Genomic DNA, 12,886 nt, shown 5'->3' with positions numbered 1-12,886 from the left:
TGGGTTGTGTAGCATTCTGTTCTGTTTTCAGTAGGGCTGCCAAGCAATTAAAAAAAATTAATTGTGCTGTTAATAATAGAAGACCATTTATTTAAATATTTTTGGATGTTTTCTACATTTTCAAATATACTGATTTCAGTTACAACACAGAATACAAAGTGTACTGTGCTCACTTTATATTTTTCATTACAAATATTTGCATTGTAAAAAAGAAACAAAAGAAATGGTATTTCAATTCAGCTAATACAAGTACTGTAGTGCAATCTCTTTATCATGAAAGTTGAACTTACAAATGTAGAATTATGTACCAAAAAACGTGCATTCAAAAATAAAACAATGTAAAACTTTAGAGCCTACAAATCCACTCAGTCCTACTTTTTGTTCAGCCAAGTGCTTAGATAAACATGTTTGTTTACATTTGCAGGAGATAATGCTGCCTCTTTCTCACTTTCAGGTGACATTGTAAACAAGAACAGGTGTTCGCATGGCACTGTTGTAGCCAGCTGTGACATTACAGTCCATGTTCTTTATGGAAATATGCTTATGATATGGATATAACATAACTGAGATGTACTTTATGCAAGATGAATCATGTAAGGTATCATTGGAAAGCTTATGATTTACGGATTGAGTTTATTCCAATTTGTATGCATGTATCATTTTTGTATCTGAAGCTGGGAATATTGACCATGTCTCTGTATTTCAAATGTGCTCTGTTGGATGAGGCTTATTGAAGAAATGCACACAAGCATAAGGATTACCCCAGGAATTGTGTGCAATAGAAACCTCTCAGAGATAGCTCTACACAATGGGAACTGTTTGACCCAGATCACAGCAAAAAAACTTTCCAGCAAGTGGGGGGAAGATATAAAAGAGGAACAATGACACCATGAAGGACCTCACTCTCCCTACAACAACATACCTGAAAACACCTGAGGGGAAAAAATGGAACTGTGGGAAGTGATGGTCCCAGGCTGGAAGGATTTTTAGCCTGTGTAAGAAAACCTGGGAAAGCCAAGGCAACTTGTGTCTTAAGAATCTGCCAGCCTGTTTATCACTCAGGGTGAGAATTTGCTAATTTGTATCCTACATATCTAGTGTGTTAAGATCAGTTTGTGGCTTTTGTTTATTTACCAAGGTACTCTGCTTTGTTCTGTTTGCTATCCCTTTAACCACTTAAAATCTACCTTTTGTAGTTAATAAACTTATTTTGTTTATTATTAAACCCAGTTTATGTAATTTCTAACTGGGGGAGGAGGGGCAAGAAGTCATGCACATCTCTCTTCACATTGAGGAAGAGGGCGGATTTTTATGACCTTGCGCTGTGCAGATTTTCTATATGGTGCAAGACAGTATTAGTTTGGGGTTATCTCCCCAAAGAGGTGTGCATGTGAGTGCTGGGAGAGTCCTCTCACATAGAGCTGATTTCAGTCTGTGTCTGCAGCGGTGTGTGGCTCTACCTACATTTGTATGCTGCAAGAGGCCAGAGAGCCTAATTCAGCAAAGAAGGGAGCGGGAACCCAGGCTGCTTGAGCAGGAGATGCTCAGTGAAATCCCAGTATATCAGGTGGCATCCCAGAAGGGGGGTCCAACCCGTCACACCAGCGTCGCAGGATATTTACTTGCCAGATGCACTAAAGATTTGTATGTCCCTTCATGCTTCAGCCACCATTCCAGAAGACATGCGCCCATGCTGATGATGGGTTCTGCTTGATAACGATCCAAAGAGTGCAGACTGACACATGTTCATTTTCATCATCTGAGTCAGATGCCACCAGGAGAAGGTTGATTTTCCTTTTTGGTGGTTCAGGTTCTGTAGTTTCCACATCAGAGTGTTGCTCTTCTGAGACTTCTGAAAGCATGCTCCACACCTCATCCTACTCAGATTTTGGAAGGCACTTCAAATTCTTAAACCTTGGGTGGAGTGCTGTCTATATCTTTAGAAATCTCACATTGGTACCTTCTTTGCGTTTTGTCAAATCTTCAGTGAAAGTGTTCTTAAAACGAACAACATGTGCTGGGTCATCTTCGAGACTGCTATAACATGAAATATATGACAGAATATGGGTAAAACAGAGCGGGAGACATACGGTTTTCCCCCAAGGAGTTCAGTCGAAATTTAATTAACACATTATTTTTTTAATGAGCGTCATCATCATGGAAGCATGTCCTCTGGAATGGTGGCCGAAGTATGAAGAGGCATATGAATGTTTAGCATACGAATGTTTAGCATGTCTGGCACGTACTACCTTGGAATGCTGGCTCCAAAAGTGCCATGCGAATGCCTGTTCTCACTTTCAGGTGACATTGTAAATAAGAAGCGAGCAGCATTATCTCCCGTAAATGTTGTCTTAGCGATTGGCTGACCAAGAAGTAGGACTGAGTGGACTTGTAGGCGCTAAAGTTTTACATTTGTTTTATTTTTGAGTGCAGTTATGTAGCAAAAAAATAATAATCTACATTTGTAAGTTGCACTTTCACGATCGAGATTGCACTACAGTACTTCTATGAGGTGAATTGAAAATTACTATTTATTTTGTTCATCATTTTGACAGTGCTAATATTGTAATAAAAGTAATATAAAGTGAGCACTGTACACTTTGTATTCTGTGTTGTAATTGAAATGAATATATTTGAAAATGTAGAAAAACATAAAAAATATTTAAAATAGATTTCAATTGGTATTCTATTGTTTATCAGTGCAATTAAAGCTGTGATTAATCACGATTAATTTTTTTGAGTTAATCACGTGAGTTAACTGCGACTAATCGATAGCCCTGTTCTTGCATGTGACTTGTAGTTTCATGCAGTAGATCTTTTAGGTCTAGTGGCTTGAGCATCATTCAGTTTTGAATAAGGTTGTCGGTCAAGTTAGTGTTGATGCCTGGGAGTAATGGCATATAGGAGTAGTTGCACTTTTCATTTGGATTTAAGTTTTGTTCCTCTAGTGCTTTGCAGTGAAAGAAGTGCATGCTACTTTAATTGAGGTGGTACCAAAAGTTTAATATTATCTTGACTTCAATTAGAAGAGGGTGTGAGAGGTTCCCCCTGAGGTGCCACCTGGAACTGGGGTACCACTGAGTCCCCCTGACTCCCCAGCCTAGACTCCCTTTACACTGTACTGCTATGACCATCCTGCACTTTCATCAGCACACATACAGGTAGGGACACACCCAGCTGCAGTTACATGCAGACGCTGTAACCAGCCCTGCATGGGAAGGCTCTAGCTAGAGAACTTCACAGTTACTCAGGCACACCCCCCCTCTGGAGTGTAAACCCCAAATTATACTGACTTGCACTGCACAGGGAACTGTACAGCATAAGCTCATGAAATTTACCCCCTCCCTCAATGTGGAGAGGAATATACAACAGCTTTCTGCCCCCAGTTATGACTCCCACACACTAGTTTTAGACAAAGCAAAAACAAGTTCATTAACTACAAAAGATAGATATTAAGTAATTATAAGGGATAGCAAATAGATCAAAGCAGATTACCTATTAAATAAACAAATCACGCAAACTATGCTTAATATACTACATAGATTGGATATAAATAGCAAATTCTCACCCTAAGTGATGGTACAAGCAGGCTGCAGATTGTTAAGGGGCAAGCTGCACTTGCTTACAGCTTAGACATCCCAGGTGTTCCATTCACAGGCTAAAAATCTCTTTAGCTTGGGTCCCCCCATTTCAGTCTTTGTTCCTCAGGTGTTTCCAGGAGTCTCTTTGGGTGGGGAGTCAGTGAAGAACCAAGATGATGTCATTCCCTTGCCTTATATAGCTTTTGTTTCAAAGCTTGGTTCCCACGCCAGCCAGTGGAAAAATACTGATATCCAAAGGTGGAGTCCGGCGCCAGGTGACCTGGTCACATGGCCCTGTAGTGTCAAAGCAGCCATCACTCTGAGGCGGTTTGTAGTGTCCTCAGGGAGGGCCCCTCCTTGCCCCCCCAGGAGATAAGCTTCTTCTAAGGCCTATTGTTTTCTCCTAATGGCTCATTAACCTGATTGGGCCGTTCCCAGCCAGCCATCTAGACTGAGAGCCTTTTGCCTTGTGGGCAAGTGTAAACACATTTGAAATACAGATACATAGTCAATATTTCTAACTTCAGATACAAAAATGATACATGCATACAAATAGGATAATCATATTCAGTAAATCATAACCTTTTCAATGATATCTCACAAGCTATCTTGCATAAAATACATTATAATATGCCATAATCATATCATAATAATATCTTTATGAGGAATATGGAGCATAGTGTCACAGAAGGGAATTTTCTTGTTAGTTTTCCTCCGTAGTTTGTGCTTCTGAAATTCCTATTGCATGCAGTATAATTGGAGCATGGTAAGGATAGGGCTTTCCTTGGGGTTTTACCCTAATTGAGATATCTGGTTATTATGGTTTGGCTCTAGAGTTGGAGTGTATGCTGGACCTATGTACTTCCACTTAAAACATACTGCAGGTTTTCTCCACAGATAGTCATGCATGGCTATGTGACATAAACATTTCCACCCTGCTTCTCTAAAATAAGGGCAATCAAGTGGCTACGCTTGTCCTTGAGGCAACATGCTAATTTCTTTGTTGATAGGACTTCTCATGTTTCATCACTAAGGCTAAGTTTTTATCACAGATCTTTTTAGTAAAAGTTACGGCCAGGTCACGGGCAATAATAAAAAATTCACGGAAGTGTGACCTGGCCGTAACTTTTACTAAAAATACCCAAGACAAAATGGGTAGGCTGGGCAGCTGGGGAGCTCCAGGGTCCCCCCGTTGTGACTGGGAGCTGCCGGGGTCCCCCTGCCACCCGCAGCAGCCTGGAACTCCAGGGGTCCCTCTTGCTGCCTGCGGTGGCGCGGGGATCTGCCGGCAGCAGGGAGTGGCGGGGGTTCTTCTTGCCGCCCGCGGTGGCTGGGAGCTCCGTGGATCCCCCCTGCCGCCCGCAGTGCATGGGAGCATTGGGGATCCGCCCTGCCACACGGGGCGGCCATGAGCAGCGGGTATTCCCCCTGCGGCGGGGAGCAGCACAGCCGTGAGCAGTGGCGATTCCCCTGCTGTGGGGTCCCCCTTGCTGCCGGGAGTGGCGGATCCCCCCTGCCGCCCTTGATTGCCGGGAGCGGCGGGGGAGCTCCCCACTCCAACTGCAGTGGCCAGGAGCTGCGGGGGGTACCTTGCAGCTTTCTGCCTCCGTAGGCAGTTCCCAGCCAGCCAGCGCTGGCTGAAGTCATGGAGGTCCCTTGCCGCCTGCGGAGGCAGAAATAATATGGCAGAAAGAATATGGAGCGTAATGTCACAGCTGGCTACAACATGACCTCTGTGACTAAATCGCAGCCTTTCTTATCACAGTTTGTATAAGGGCATCCTACCAGGCATCTACCTATCCTCTGATTAACCAAACAATATGTGAGCAGGGCCGGATTAACTTTTTGTGGGCCCGGCGCCAAACATATTTGTGGGCTCCCCTGGGGAATAATTGTAAAAGGGGCCGGGGGCAGGAGCTAGGGTTGGTCTCTGGAGCAAGGGAGGGGTCAGGGGTAAACTGCAAGCGCAGCAGGACTGGGGAGGGGGTAAACAGGATCCCCCCCGCCCCTGTCCACATAGAGCGGGTACCTACCTCGTTCTAGCACATTCTCTTTGTCTCTCTCTGCACTGAGCTGCCCCTCCTCCTGCAGCAGCAGGACAGGTTCTCTTCCAGCCCTCGGGGGTGGGTGTTGGGATTGGGAGGAGCGGAGGCTAATATGGTTACTCCTATAACCGGACATTTAGTTTCTAGTCAGCACTGCTAACTCAGGTCCCGTTTTCTACTGGAGTTTCCAGTCTAAAACTGGGTACCTGGCAACAGGAATGTCAGAAAAGCCTGAGGGGGGGAGGAGGGGCAAGCAATCATTTTTAAAAGTAAGAGGGCTAAGCCTTATGGGGGGGGGCAAGTGGTGGGGGGGCTAGAGAGTGGAGAGGAGCTAGTGGGCAGGGCCATGTCTGTTGTACTGCCCAGGTAGGTTGGAGACTATGGGGATCAGCTGACACAGTATCCAGGACTGGTGGAAGGATATTTTGCACCCTAGGCGAAACTTTCAACTTGCGCCTCGCCCCCCCCCCCCCCCCCCCGGAGCATCGCTTATTATAAATTTTCAAAAATGAATACAGTGCAGTCACATCTTACGCGGGGGTTAGGTTCTAAGGTCAGCGCGTAAGAGGAAAATTACGTATAGTGAAAATTACCATAAAGTACGGTATACACTAGAACAGGGGTCCTCAACCTACGGCACACATGCCAAAGGTGGCACGCGAGCTGATTTTTTTTTTTTTAATGGCAGCCTGCGGGTCCCGGCCACCGCTGAGCCTGCTGCTGGCCTGGTGTTCCATTCACTCAGCTGCCAACTGGGGTCCCAGCCGGCGACTCCGCTTAGCCTCCTGCCGTTCACCCAGGCCAGCAGGAAGCTGAGCAGGGCCGGTGGCCGAGACCCTGGCTGGCAAGGGGCCAGCAGCTGGAACCTCAGATCGTCAGCGGGCTGAGCAGGGCCGGCGGCCGGGACCCCAGACTGGCAGCGGGCTGAACTGCTCAGCCCGCTGCCAGTCTGGGGTTCCGTCCACTGGCTCCTGCCAGCCGGGGTCCCAGCCGCCGGTCCCGCTCAGCCTGCTCAGCCCGCTGCCAGCCGGGGTCCTGGCTGCTGGATCCGTTCAGCCTCCTGGCGGCCGGGACCCCGACTGGCAAGGGGCTGGCAGCCGGAAACCCAGACCGGCAGCGGGCTGAGCGGGGCTGGCGGCTGGGACCCCGGCTGGCAGGAGCCGGCCCACTGCTGGCCCTGCTCAGCCCGCTGCCAGCTGAGTGAACAGAACCCCAGGTCGGCAGCAGGCTCAGCGGCAGCTGGGACTCGCAGCCTGCCATTAAAAAAAAAAATCAGCTTGCGTGCCACCTTTGGTAGGTTGAGGACCCCTGTTCTAGTGTATACTGTACTTTATGGTAATTTTCACTATACGCAATTTCCCTCTTACACGGTGACTTTAGAACCTAACCCCCGTGTAAGATGGGACTCCACTGTAGTGTAAAAATTTTTTTTGGGGCACTGCTTTTTGGCACCCCCAAATATTGGCGCCCTAAGCAGTCGCTTAGTTTGCCTAGTGGTTACACCGGCCCTGACAGTATCCCCAGCCCATGTGACGTGACAGCCAGTGGTGGATTTAGAGTTAGTGGGGCCCCCCAGCCCTGTGCTCAGCTTCATTTTTGGGGCTCCTCCTTGGGACCCAGTCAAGAAAAAGAACATTCTCTCTTATCTCCCCTTGCCCCCATTTTTCATTCTTTTTTTCTTCATCCTCCTCCCGTAAGTAATAGCAAGTAAATGAAAATAAAGTGAGGTACCTTGATTGTTCTTGTAGTCTAACTTATTTTTCCACAGATCACTTGAAAATCACAGAGGGTCTCGACAGACCACTTAATGATCTTTCCAAATATTGTAAAAGAATGTTCGGGTGCGGGGTCTGGCAAGGAGCTAGGGTGAGGGAGGGGGCTCAGGGTTGGGGTGTGGAGTGCTTACCTGGGGCAGCTCCTGTTTGGTTCTCAGGGTGGGGGTGGGGATGTGGGGGGATGCAGGAGTCAGGGCAGGGGCCTGGGTGTGTGTGAGGAGGGTGCAGGTTTCAGGGCAGGGGCTGGGGGGCATTAGGGGGGGATGCAGGGGTCAGGGCTGGGGAGGTGTAGGGGGTGCAGGGGTCAGGGCTGGGGGCTGGGAGGGTGAGGGGGGTGCAGGGGACGGGGTGTGTAAGGGGGATGCAGGAGTCAGGGCAGGGGGCTGGGGAGGTGTGGGGGGTGCAGGGGTCAGGGAAGGGGGCTGGGGAGGTGTGGGAGGGTGCTGAGGAGGTGTGAGGGGAGTGCAGGGTCAGGTCAGGGCAGGGCCAGGGGCTCAGGGGGCTGGGGGGGTGCAGGGGTTAGGGTGGGCAGGGGGCTGAGGGGGTGGGCTGGGGTCGTGGGGGTGCTCACGTAGGGGGCTGGAGGGGGTATGCCCCAATTCCAGCCCCTTCCCCAAGGCCTCACCCCGCCTCGTCTTCTCCTCCTCCCTGGAGTGGTGTGCTGCGGCTCGCTCCTCCTTGCCCCCCTCCTGCCTGCAAGGCTGATCCAACTGACCAGCGTGTGTGTGTGCGTGGGGGGACGTAGCACGCTGGGGAAAGAGGCGGGGGAGAGGCCTCATCCCCGTCTCTTCTTCTCCTCCTCCCCCCCGGAGCAGCGTGCTGTGGCTCCCTCCTCCCCCTTCCTGCCGGCTAGCAGCTGATCCAGCTGATTGGCCGGGGGGGAGGGAACGTAGCACGCTGGGGAAAGGGACGGGGCAGGAGCTAGGCTGCCGGCAGAGGCTGCCATGGAGCCGCAGCAGCCCGCAGTGTCAAGCTCTGACCCCACAGGAGAGAGTGGGGGGGCGGAGGAGAGCGCACCAGGCCCCCTTTCGACTGTGGGCCCGGCGCCATTGGCACCATTATAAATCCAGTATTGTATGTAAGATTCTGATATGACTATTCCTTGGTTGACATTTATGCCAGTTTCCTAGGATCACTTCTATCTTTTATGATCCTGCATCTGCTTGTGAAACATTGATGGGTACAATAATCTTTCTGACAGGGTCTGGAAAACGTCATGTGGAAGCGTAGGTTCATGATGTGATGACATTTTGACACATAATCAGTTGTTGATGCAATATGAATCACGCTGAATTTGTCTCATTGCACAAACTGTAAAAAATGGCTGTGCTAGGAGTAAATTTTAGTCTCCATAACGATTAAGTCCATGGCATCTTTGAGATTTTCAATAAAGCTATGTTGTCTACTGTGAAAGTCAGGCTGTATGACTGCAAGAGGGTGCTATATTAGCCCCAGAATGTTAAAGGCCCTCTTCCCTACTAACTGAGAAGGGGTTACCACAGGTCATTGCAGAGGGAGAAGTGCTAAGTCTGGCGAGACGAAGGAGGTGCCTTGCCACACTACACTTTAAATGCTACAGTGGCACAGCTGCAGTGCTTCAGTGTAAACACTTACTACAGAGACGGGTGGGGTTCTTCCATCGCTGTAGGTAATCCACCTCCACAGAAGGCGGTAGCTTGATTGACAGAATTCTTCCATTGACCTAGTGCTGTCTACACCAGGGGTTAGGTCAGCTTAATTACATCTCTCAGAGTAAGGGTGGGGAGCGGGGTCGGGGGCTTGCTGGCCAGATTAAAAGGCCTGATGGGTTGAACGTGCGGCTCCCAGAAGCAGTGGCATGTTCCCCCTCTGGTTTCTACACGTAGGGGCAGCAGGGGGCTCCACACTGGGAACTGCGCCCAATGGGAGCGGCAGGGGCAGCACTTGTGGACGGGGCAGTGCACAGAGCCACCTGGCTGGCGCCACACCTCTGCATAGGAGCCAGCGGTGGGATATGCTGCTGCTTCCGGGAGCTGCTTGAGGTAAGCGCCGCCTGGAGCTTGCACCCCATACCTCCTCCTGTGCCCCTGCCCCAGCCCTGATCCCCCTCCCGCCCGCTGAACCTCTCGGTCCCAGCCTGGAGCCCCCTCCTGCACCCCAAGCCCCTCATCCCCAGCCCCACCCCAGAGCCCACACCCCCAGCTGGAGCTCTCACCCACTCCCCCCTGCACCTCAACCCCTCTGCTTTAGCCCGGAGCCCCCTCCCACACTCCAAATCCTTCTGCCCCAGCCCAGAGCCCCTTCCCATACTCCGAACCCCTCTGATCTGCCCGCAGCCCCCTCCTGCACCCCAAACCCCAATTTCATGAGCATTCATGGCCCGCCATACAATTTCCATACCCAGATGTGGCCCTCAGGCCAAAGAGTTTGCCCACCCGTCTCAGAGTGTGGATTTTTCACACTCTTGAGAGACATAACTATGCCAATGTAACTTTTCAGTCTATATCAGCCCTAAGATTGGCTATTTGTCTATTGGTTTTGGTGACGTCTATACACTTTCCCACTAGGAACTAGACTAAGGATTTATATACACTATAAAATTTTACCAAGTTTGTAAACAGGTTTTCTCTTGGTTATCTTGATTCATGGTTCATTTCCAGACACACAGTTCCTAATTGCAGGTGTACAATATTACAACCCCACTGTTGAGCAGGGATGTAGTAAGATTGTTGAGCTGGAACCACATTCTAATATGACTTTGGAGATGGGAGTAGATCTGTGTAACAGAGCTGGCCAGCCCTGCTAGTTCCTAGGTTCTCTTTGGGGTAGTAAATCCCAGGTGGATTGCAGGATGTGTTACAGGGAGCACTCTGGACATTCTATCACACTGTCCCCACTTTGCTATTGCATTGAATTCCCTGTTTCCTTTTCACTGGAATTCTTGAAAATTCTGGCATCTTTGAATTTGCCAGTCCAGCCTATGTTAACTCATTTAAACAATATTGGTATGCTCAATGCCAAATATTCACAGAATAGAAAGATTTGAGGTTGTAGAACACAGTGGTGTTATGTAGGGGGCAGAGAACAACCAAATAGGTGCTGCACTATTGCTGGAATTAGTACAACATTTCCAGAACCCTATGTACCATGTGGTTCAGAATGATCTTGAAAATCATCTACAATCCTATCGCCTGGTTCTAGCATCTGAGGCGATATGGGATAGCTGACTAGATTTTCCTAAAATACACTGCTGCAAACACTTTGTGCATCTTGGTCATGTGGACAGGCAAACACCACGGGAGTATGGTTGTGCTAAAGTGTATTAACTGAAACCATGTCTGATGGGTGCATCAAAACACCGATTCACTGGACATGATCCCATCTGTAGTGTAGAGTGGCCCTAAGATCACAACTTCATCTTATAGATAGGGTTCTTTGCAAGTTAAGTCCTAAGGGGGGAAATAAAAACATTTATAAGGAGGGTTAATTTGTAATATAATAATGTAATTAAACAGTTAATGGGAGAACTGAACATATTAGAGACCACTTATTCAGTGCTTTTCTCATTTTGTTGTGCAGAGCCACTTTACAGAAGGTGATCTCAATATAGCCACTCCTGTTGTATCTAGTAAGGTATAGCAATTTCCAAATAGTTAGCATAAGTTCAGTAATGAGGACCCAGTCACAAACCAGTGGGATTTAACACCTGGTTGAGACAATTTCACAAAGGTTCAGATGGTCCCAGGCTTTGGATAGCTATACCCCAACACATTTATAAATGTATTATAGTTAAGGCTGCATGTCTGTCACGGAAGTCATGATTTATGCAGCTGCCGGTGCGGCTGGCTCTGGGGCTGCCCGAGCAGATCAGGCAGCTCCCGGGCCAGCCACACCGGCTGCTGCTGGGGCAGTTTGGGGGTGGAAGGGGGCTCAGGGCTGGGGCAGGGGGTTGGGGTGCGGGGTGACACTTACCTTGGGGGGAGAGGGGGAGAGACTCCTCGGAAGCGGCCGGCATGTCCCTGCAGCTCCTAGGTGGAGGGGCCGGGGGCCTCTGTGTGCCGCCTCCGCCAAGAGGTGCCACCCCCCCAGCTTTCATTGGCTACAGTTCCCCGCCAATGGGAGCTACGGAGCCGGAGATTCTGGCAGGGGCAGCGTGGGAGCCCCCCTGGCCTTCCCTCCCCCTAGCAGCTGTAGGGACACAGCAGAGCCGCTGCCCGCCCCCCAGCACCAGTGGGGGTCCCGGGCTGTGCGTTGCTGCCCGCGGCGCCCCCCAGATCACCCTTCCAGAGCACCTGCAGACCCCCGGCCCAAGTTTTAGTTACAGGTCTATAGTACAAGTCATGGACAGGTCATGGACTGTAAGGTGGATAGAAAGCTGGCTGGATCGTCGGGCTCAACGGGTAGTGATCAATGGCTCCATGTCTAGTTGGCAGCCAATATCAAGCGGAGTGCCCCAAGGGTTGGTCCTGGGGCCGGTTTTGTTCAATATCTCTTCATTAATGATCTGGAGGATGTTGTGGACTCCACTCTCAGCAAGTTTGCAGATGACAGTAAACTGGGAGGAGTGGTAGATACGCTGGAGGGTAGGGATAGGATGCAGAGGGACCTAGACAAATTAGAGGATTGGGCCAAAAGAAACCTGATGAGGTTCAACAAGGACAAGTGCAGAGTCCTGCACTTAGGATGGAAGAATCCCATGCACTGCTACAGACAAGGGACCGAATGGCTAGGCAGCAGTTCTGCAGAAAAGGACCTAGGGGTTACAGTGGACGAGAAGTTGGATATGAGTCAACAGTGTGCCCTTGTTGCCAAGAAGGCTAACGGCATTTTGGGCTGTATAAGTAGGGGCATTGCCAGCAGATCGAGGGACGTGATCATTCCCTTCTATTTGACATTGGTGAGGCATCATCTGGAGTACTGTGTCCAGTTTTAAGCCCCACATTACAAGAACGATGTGGAAAAATTGGAAAGAGTCCAGTGGAGGGCAACAAAAATGATTAGGGGGCTGGAGCACATGACTTATGAAGAGAGGCTGAGGGAACTGGGATTGTTTAGTCTCCAGAAGAGAAGAATGAGGGGGGATTTGATAGCTGCTTTCAACTACCTGAAAGGAGGTTCCAAAGAGGATGGATCTAGACTGTTCTCAGTGGTACCTGATGACAGAACAAGGAGTAATGGTCTCAAGTTGCAGTGGGGGAGGTTTAGGTTGGATATTAGGAAAAACTTTTTCATTAGGAGAGTGGTGAAGCACTGGAATGGGTTACCTAGGGAGGTGGTGGAATCTCCTTCCTTAGAGGTTTTTAAGTTCAGGCTTGACAAAGCCCTGGCTGGGATGATTTAGTTGGGAATTGGTCCTGCTTTGAGCAGGGGGTTGGACTAGATGATCTCCTGAGGTCCCTTCCAACCCTGATATTCTATGATTCTATGATTCTGTGAATTTTTGTTTATTGCCTGTGATCTGTCCATGATTTTTACCAAAAATACCCATGACTAAAATGTAGCCTTA

This window comes from Emys orbicularis, chromosome 3, assembly GCF_028017835.1.
Source record: "Emys orbicularis isolate rEmyOrb1 chromosome 3, rEmyOrb1.hap1, whole genome shotgun sequence".
NCBI classification, from domain to species: domain Eukaryota; kingdom Metazoa; phylum Chordata; order Testudines; family Emydidae; genus Emys; species Emys orbicularis.
The sequence above is the reverse complement of the archived record's forward strand: the minus strand, read 5'-3'. Positions refer to the sequence as shown.